Here is a 9,285-nt window from a genome sequence, read left to right as displayed (position 1 = left end):
TCTTTCTGTGTGTGTGTGTGTGTGTGTGTGTGTGCGCGCGCACGCGCGCGCACACGTGCGCACGCACAGCTCAGACCTGCCCTGCATGTGGATGGCATCATTTCTGAACTGATGGCTTATATGCAATAAAGGGGAGAGGGGCTAGTGGTTTGCATTAGCATGTCCCCCATAGGTTCAGACGATTGAAAACTTGGTACCCAGGTGGAGGTCCTATTGGGAGAGGTTTATGAGGAGGCATGTCCTTGATGAAGGACTTTGAGTATAGCTACTTTTACCTCACATCCAGTTCATGCTTGTGGTTGAAGATATGAGCTATCAGCTTCCTGTTCCCACCTCCATACCTACTCCTTGCTGCTGTGGGTTTCTGCCATGCTGAACTCTTATCCCATTGGGACCATGAGTCCAAATAAACTCTTTGCTCTGTAAATTGATTATGGTCACAGTGTTTTTATCATGGCAACATAAGAGGAACCAACACAGGCTGTAACAGAAGAAAAAGATCTGAGCACCTGCATAGCTCTTTCCTGTTTCCTTGTCTTCCATGGTGTGAACTGCTCGGTTCCACGCTGCCCACTTGCTTGCTGTGATTGTCGACACCTTGGAAACCAGGAGCAAAACCCTCTCTGGTTTTGTCCACGTTACAAATTTTGACCCTAGTGACAGAAAAAAACTAATCAATGTAAATGTGACATTCCATAACCTAAGAGCAATAATAATTATGAACCAATTGCATCATAGCTTTTAGATTGGGCCCCTGTTTTAGGGATGGCTTAGTACCCAGAAATGGTTGGCAGCTGTGCTAGAGGTGCTCAGAAACCTAACAAATAAGATCTCAGCCTAAGTGATGAAGGAGATGCTTCCCTGTCCATGGAATAATGTTTCTACTTGTTACAAAACAAATGCTAGCTGGACCTTCCAACAATGAAGGCTAAATGCCCACTAGAAAATTCACACCGCTCAACAGAAAAGGTCATGGTCTGAGTGGGAAGGAGGAAGGGAGGAGACAATATGGAGATGGAAGATAAAGAGAAGAGGAAGGGAGAGGGGAAGGGAACAAAATCCTCTTCTCTAAGGGTTATTACAGTATTAGTTTCTTCTCTTATTGTGACAAAATCACAACATACCCAGACAAAATCAGTTTAAAGAAGGAAGAGGTTTTTTGGTTGAGAGTGTTATAGAAGTCAGTCTACCAAGGATGGGTTAGGCATGGCAGCAGGTGAGGTGTGAGGCATTTTGCCACCATGCAAGTAAGGGAGAGGTAGTAATAACTGTCACCTTGCCCTCCACTTGAGGTTAAACTTCCCGCAGGAAAGCTATTGGCTGAGTCCATGCTGGGATGAAAACACCCTTCTGCTAAGCCTCTCTCAACTGTGAATTTAACTGACCTTAGAGAACTCTACAAAGGAGAGCTGGGGTGCTGTATCTGACATGCCCCATTACAGAAAGAATTATGGCCAACTGTGCCCTTATCAGTCACAAAATGGAACAAATGCATCAAAGTAGTAACAGAGAGGTGACATATTGGAGGTGGAGTTGCCAGGAAACAATAGAAAACTATGAAACACATGCATTCAGACATACATAGAGTACAGTTCCTAAGCCAGGTGAGCAATGTCTAACTGTTCACCCCTGGTAGACGGCAGGAGTCCTTAAATTTGGCATTCTTGGCTCTCAGATCCTTTCAGTTCTCTTCCTTCCATACAAAGGGTGACCATTGATATTCTACCCAGCCTGGAACTGATTTGTTCAAGTGGACTACACCTTAAGCCAGGCTCTCATCCATATGCAAACAGAGCCAGGGTATCTGATCTACTTTACATCACCGTCTTTCCCATATGCCCCACTAAGCATTCTCTGTGCAACAATTCAGCAATTGTAGGAGCCTAATTACAGCCAGGACTCTGAGAATCCCAGACAGAAGAGCATAAGTCATGATCCTAAAACGTCTTTGCAGTCTGGACTTATTACTATATCACCCATCAGAGATGAAATGAGAGGCAATAGATGGCAAAACAACACCCCAGGTGTCCCCCATGACTGGTAGAGGGAGGTCACCTCACTTACCTGACAATGTCACTGTGTCCCTTTAGTTAAGTAACTCTTCTTTCACAAGGTAAATCCTCTTACCGTCTTAGGAGAGCAAATAGCCTATCAGCCCCTTGCAACTTAATAAGAGCGTAATCTTGTCCAACAGAAAGAGGCTGACAGTCAAGAGAATGGCTATGTGGCTGGCATGTAAATAAAGACCTACTTGGAACACTATAAAACCTGGCTAGAGGGAGCTCTTCCATGTTGATTCAGCTTCTAGAAAGGTCCATGTGTTCCTGTATACTAAAAAAGTACAGAAGACAGAAGCAGGAATAAAAGAAAATAGCGAAGTCTGGGAACTAAACGTGGAATGGAGAGGTCCAAGAGGGAATCCGATCACAGTGCATTCATGGGTGTTAGAATCCAGATGACAAGTACTAGGAATGGACACCAGCTGCAAGCTGCTGCCTGCATGCAACCTACTCTTAGCTTCTGAATTGTCAACTGCTATGTGAGCCATGATGGGAAAATAGCCTTGCTGTAGTTCGGACTGAAAGTGACAGTAAAAGGACATGAAATCTGGGGACAGGCTCAGCGACTAAAGCCTCACAAGTTCTCACAAGCCTGAGAACATGAGCTTAGATCCCTAGGGCCAATGTAAGAGATAGGTGCTCTGGTGCAGATCTGCAATCCTGACACTGGGTAGGCACAAACAGGTAGATCCCTAGAGTTCACTGGTCAGGGAGCATAGCCCTGGGTGCATTGGAAGACCTTGTCTCAAAAAAATAAGGTAGAATGTGATTGAGGAATGGATTGAGGAGTGCACCAGACATTGACATTTGTCTTCTACATATGTGCACACATACATACACACATACTTACATGCATACACACACACACACACACAGAGTCTCAGCCTCAGTGATAGGCCACTTGCCTATCATGCAAAAGGCTTCAGGTCTCATCCCCAGCACCAGAAAAGAATCTACTTTTGCACCACAGGATGCCACTTTCAACCTTTCCTGCCGCCAGGTCTGATTATCCAGTCCAGCTTCCTACACCAACATCCATGCCCTCATCCTCTTGCCTATAAACTCTATACATGGAAACCTTTCAAGTTCCTTCTGATTCCAGATCTCCTGCTGCCTTCCTGACCTCTATCTCCACATTCTGGCAAGTTCTCCCACTCCTGCCCATGGCTTCACTCTTAGGCTCAACATCACTGCTTCCTTCTCTGAGAGGTCCTCAGAGGTAAGAGAGGTTCATGGACAGTTGCTGTATCCGAGCAGTAGCTCATTAATTCATGCAGCAAGGATTTGGAGCCAGGCTGACAGGTTTAAATTCCAGGACCATTGCTTCCTGCCTTCGTAGTCTTGGAGAAGTTACTTTACCTCCATTTGAGGAAATGAAATGAATAATCATGTGGGCATCAGTTGTTAAGAGCCCTTGCTGTCCTTGCAGAGGACTGAATCTAGTTCTCCATGCTGACTACAGGCAGCTCACACCTACATGTAACTTTAATTGCATCTGCATATCTGCTGCTCTCTTCTGGCTTCCATGGGCACCCTCACTCATGGGCACATATCCTCACATAGATATGTATGCATGCACATAACTTAAAAATAAAGATTATCAACTCGAATATAAAGAATTGACTGAGCTAATAGTTTGTAAAGCACAGAGAGTGGAATAAGCAATGCAATAAAGGAAAATCAGTAAAGCAGTAGTTATAGTTTATTTTTATTTTTTTGTCTTTTTGGTTTTTCACTTCCTAATATATTCTTACTATATATGGTCCAGTATATCCCAGAACTCACTGTACCGCTCACATTGGCCTTAAAGTCTCTCTCCCTCTTCTCTCTCCCTCCACGCCCTCTCTCTCTCTCTCTCTCTCTCTCTCTCTCTCTCTCTCTCTCTCTCTCTCTCTCTCNTCTCTCTCTCTCTCTCTCTCTCTCTCTCTCTCTCTCACACACACACACACACACACACACACACACACACACACACACACATGCGTGTGCTCAGTCTGAGAGTGTAACCATGGAAGGAAATGGTAGAACTTGTCAGAATGGAGGTGGAGGTCAGGAAGATATCAGGAGATTTAAAACCAGAGGAATTTGAAAGGTGCCATGTATTAGGCTAGGGAATGAGGGCATGGATATTAGTGCAGGAAGTTGAACTGGATAACCATATGTATATACACATATACATACACACACATATATATATGATATATTATATATGTTGTATATAATGCATTGTATATATAATATGTCATATATGTGTGCATATGTATATATGTATATGTATGTGTGTATAAATATATATATGATTTTGATAGTGACATTCTTACAATGATAAGCCTAGCAGATATTCACACAGCAAAAGGTACAAACTATTGGTTGAGCTAATTTATGGACGTGAGTACAATGCTTTGTTTTCAGGCAGATTTTTCCGTATGATTATTTTCAGAATGGCAACATTCTGCCTCTTCAGCTTAACCTGTGGTGAATGAAACCAAATATGACTGTCTCTGTTCACAAGAGAATTCTTACTACTTGGAGAAGTTGCATGAACATTTTTTCCTCCCAGCTCGCCACGCTAAGTGCCTCTTTAAGGAATTACATTTCAGGGAGCCAGCTATCATAACCAACAAGAAAGGGAAAAGTCAAAGCTTTATTTATCCATTGGATTTCCAGATGTTGAGCACGTCTTAGTTTTGCCTGAATGGTATTGACAATTTATAGTTGTCTTTGGAAAATCATTTGATAATGATCCAACTATCTAGAACCTCTTTATTTTATGCCCATTAAAAGAAAAGAAAGTTATTACCCAGGAAAATTTCCAGACTGCCATAAAAGAAAACCGATTGCTGCCAAGAACCACCTGCCATAAAATTTCTCCTAACAGCTTCTTACCTTTATGTATCTGTATATCAGCCTTTTTAAAAATGAGAAGAGACCATTAATCATTTTTAAGGCTAATTGCAAATGTTTAGTGCAGAAATTAAATATTATAAGATTTGAAATAAGGTGTGTGGCATTCTAGAATTAAATATGTGCGTCTCCCAGAGGAGACCACATGAAGCATCAGGACTGTGGAACTAGTGGTATTTCTGTGGGAGCTTTAGTGAATCCTTGTTGGCTATCTTGCTGCTTATCCCCCCACATCTCCTAAAATAACACAGCTAGTTATTTTACACAATCCACTGCCTTAATGGGTTCTTCATAACCAGAAATGAGATACAAGATATGTGAGCCCTTTGAAAAACAAAATGTGAACTTGACAGGTAAAGGCAATTGCCACCAAGCCTTATGGCCTGAGTTAGAGCCTCAGGACCCATTTGGTAAAAAGAGAGAATTGACTCCAAGATGTCCTCTGACCTACATGTGCCATGGTGCACATGCACACACATACACACAACTAAAACAAATAAATACAGATGTAATAGAAAAGTAAAAGTTAAGTGTAGCATGAAAGCCAGGTGTGGTGGCACATGTCTGTGATCCCAGCATGTGGCAGACTGAGTGTAAATCTTGCTTTTATTTCTTCAGATGAAGTGATGAAATGAGAGTCATATCCAAACAGTACAAACACACAGCTTAGGCTGAGCCCAGATTATTTCCTTCTCTGTTCTATCTCTGGATGCTTCTATCTTCTATACAATCTAATCTTCCAAGGTGATTGGTTCTGTCTGTTTTTTTTCTCGGCTTCTGTTTGAATTAGTCTGCTTGGCCTCATACTAACTTTGGCAATATGTTCTAACTTCTGGCTCATTCTCATTCTCTGGCTAGTTCTGACTTCACCTGTGTCTAGTTTGCTCTCTCAGTTACCTGTCTCTGTAAAGCAGTCTTAGTAAAAACTGCCATATACTAACACCACACACCACACACCACACTCCATACACCACCACTACTTCTTTATCTTTTGTTGCCCTCAAGTAGCCTCTCCTTCCTCTGCTGTTCTCATGTGAGTTGGGTGTATCCTATCTCTGACTCATTCTGTCAAATCTTTCTCTGATTCTTCACTTTGTCTGCCCCTCAATTGGATGTTACTTTCAAACATGACTGCTTCCTTCTACAAACCAACCTTACCTTTATTGTTAGGGATTTAAGGAGTGTGCTAAGGGTGTGTCTATATTCTAGCAAGATTATACTGTAATTCAGGGTGCGTTTTTGTTCTGGCTGGTTTGTATCTTTGGATGTGATCCCTTAGCAGAGCAGCCTTGTAAAAAGAGCATTAAAATTCCTGTACTCTGAGGAAGGTAGAAAGTCTGAGATAATCATGGTGAATGTAGGCTAGTCTGAGCTATAAAGTAAAAAATCTCTGTCTCAAATAAACAAGCAAAAGACAAATAAATGTGACATAAAACTAAACAGTGTAAACTTTTTAAAAGGGAAAACATCTTATATGGACAGCTCCTGTTACACAGTATTCAGAGCTACTGTAATGAGAAAGTAAGTATAACTGGGGTTTGAACTCTTACATCAGTGGTTGCTAATCCTGAGTATCTGAATCCCCAAATACCTACTTGATGAAATCAAGCTGTTCCTACCATCATAAGCTTACCAAGTCAGAGTCTCCATAGACCTATTGACCAATGTTATGGTGAACCTAGAAATCGATTTCAGAAAACCTCCTAGGACATTCTAACAAATGGGGGAATCAGAAAAATCCTAGGCCAAATGACTTTGAAGGTCCTCTCTCACAAGAGGAAAAAGAAGGAGGTCTGTGTTAGAATGGGCTAGAATACACTGGGATGTTTTGCTTGGCCATGTTAATTAAGTGAACCAAAGGGGGCTTTTGATTACTAGACTTCAATATTTTGATGGACCTTGGTAGTCAGCCTCAGGAGGAGGACGTGGCCAAATAGGGGAATAGTCCTTGATGGCTAGCTTTAAGGACATAATCTATAGTTTACAAGGGAGATGGACAGGAGAAAGGCAAGGCCTGCCAGCATCAAATTTACCAGACTAGAGCCTGCTAAATCCCTTCAACTATGTCTTTCCTCTGTTCTTTAATCCCTGTTTCTTTATTGTTTTCTTTTCCTTTAACATTAGTCTATTATGTATCTATCACATGCCAGGCCCTGTGCTAAACTCAGGTTACATGCTGGGCTCATAACACCCACAGTCTGGTAGGACAAACACCAGTGATAACAGCTTTCCTGTCCTTAAGATGGTCCTATGAATCTAGTTGGGTACTCAGCTGCAGAACCCTTTCCAGGAAAATCTGAGAAGGAGGACAAGACCAAAGAGACAAAGATAAACAAGGACTAGGGGCTGTGGGGTGGGAGCAAAGTTAGTTAGCTGCCAAAATAATTCAGGCAGAGAAAAGTGTCTACATTGATATCCTAGTATATACCAAGGCCCACAGGGGAATCCCAGACAATGAGGAAAGAGTTGGTGCCATGACGTATCACCAAAGAGGCAAATCAATGCCTTAAGAGTAATCAGTTCAGTTCATCAGACATGAACAAGAAGAAAGCATTAAAGGGTGGAATGCACTGAAGAGAAAGTAGCAGGCAGGAGCCCACACCTTGAGGACAGGACAGCCAATGGCCACAGCTGTGAAGACTGGGGACAGGGCTGCCATGGTGGACATAATTAACAAGGATGAATTAAGCTTTTTATGAGGATGGGAGAACAAAATAATCAAAATCTAGTTCATTTAGTAGGAGGAAAGTGCTAGTTGGGGCTAAGGAGAGATGACCATACAAAATAAGGTTTGCTAACACAGGGGATTCTGACCCAATGCTGTTAGCCAGCACTTCAGTGAGAGTCACAGACTGGCTCAGCCACAGAGCGAAAGCCAAAATCAACCAGTCCCTGTTGCATAGGATCCATCCAGGCAAAAATTAGGACAGCGAAATCAAACCAGCTGAGGGCAGTTACAGAGTCAGGCTGAAACCGTGCCCTGCAATGCTCTTGGGAACTGAACTTTTTTTTTTTTAATATTTTTTTTTATTACGTATTTTCCTCAATTACATTTCCAATGCTATCCCAACAGTCCCCCATACCCTCCCCCCCCCACTCCCCTTGATGTTTAGATGTGTGACTTACCTTTTAATGACTAAGTTGTCTCTCCAACTCTTCAAGACACTCAGAAAGAAGTGGTGGAGGGAGACAGTTGATCCTGGTTCTCTCAGCTATCTTGAACCTGATAAAGGTTCACATTCCTGTGCTGTCATGGAGAACTTAATATGGTGTAAGGATGAGATCTAATGGCATTGACTCAGACTATGAGAGTGGCAGTCTTCCCCATCGGCCACCACACAGCCTAACAGTATCACATCTAAGACAAAAGCAAGTCACAATCCCTCTCTACCCACTCAGGCAGGCCTTGCATACCTACTTTCCCAGATGTGTTCCTGGAGCTGATAGAACACAGCTGGAGTGTACCCTCACTCCCTCCCCGTGCAAGCCCCATGCTTCTCAGACAGTTTCACAAATGGAAGCAAGAGGCTTCTTGTGGTAAACATTACACTCACCCTCAGCCAAAAAGATGAGCCAAAGGAGCTAGAGACCCCACGTGACCTCTGCAGCAGCCGGCCTCATGAAGACTGGTATTGTGGCTTCCACAAGATTTATTGTAGTTTTCCTGGAACAAAGCTGGAAATCACTCAAAGGGTCATAAATGCTGAAACATGTCTATGCTCTGCCAAAATTTCAGACAATAAGCCAATAAAGCAATTTTTACCTTATATATTTGAATGGATTCTATACCCCCCCCAAAAAAAAACAGATCTTTTAGAATGCAATGGACTAAAGCAACCAGAGAAGCCAAAGGATATGTTCATTTTAGCTTAAAATTTTTACTTGGGTCTGGCAAGCCATTTTTTAGCATTTGCCACCCAAGAGACTCTATAACCCCCATCTCTTGGTTCATTCTCATGAAGGAATAATGTTGCAGGTATATGGACAGCACGCAGCTTCTGAGGGTCGCCTCTTGTCACAGCAGTGGCATCAATAATGCAAGGACTCTAATAAGAGGGAACCTGTTGGCTATAGCTACCTCTGGGCTTTCCAGACATTTCAGAGGAAGACATAAAATTTCATCCTGGCATGAAATGAGAGCTGCTGGAGGTCCCCTCCACTCAAGTAGAGAGCTATAATAACCTGTGCCCTATATGTGTACAGAAATTTATGGGTTGTGAAGAATGGTCATATAGCCCCATCTTTATCCTCCCAGCAAACCTGTTTCCTGGGTATCATCATTAGCATCACTATAAAGATAATACAACTAAGGAGCCCACTC

The 9,285-nt window shown here is 42.5% G+C and overlaps 1 long non-coding RNA gene across 1 annotated transcript; it reads right to left on the bottom strand.

The window, feature by feature from the left end:
* Positions 1–515: 515 nt before the first annotated feature.
* Positions 516–8,623, bottom strand: LOC115031929. The gene is made up of 3 exons (XR_003837571.1): positions 8,519–8,623; positions 8,091–8,187; positions 516–653 (listed from the first exon to the last, which is right to left on the bottom strand). It is a non-coding gene; the product is annotated as an uncharacterized LOC115031929 (long non-coding RNA).
* Between the last annotated feature and the right edge of the window lie 662 nt (positions 8,624–9,285).

Source organism: Mus caroli, chromosome 1 (genome assembly GCF_900094665.2).
Source record: "Mus caroli chromosome 1, CAROLI_EIJ_v1.1, whole genome shotgun sequence".
In the NCBI taxonomy this organism is placed as follows: Eukaryota; Metazoa; Chordata; class Mammalia; order Rodentia; family Muridae; genus Mus; species Mus caroli.
Note: the sequence above shows the minus strand (reverse complement) of the source record. Positions and strands in the feature narration are given on the sequence as shown.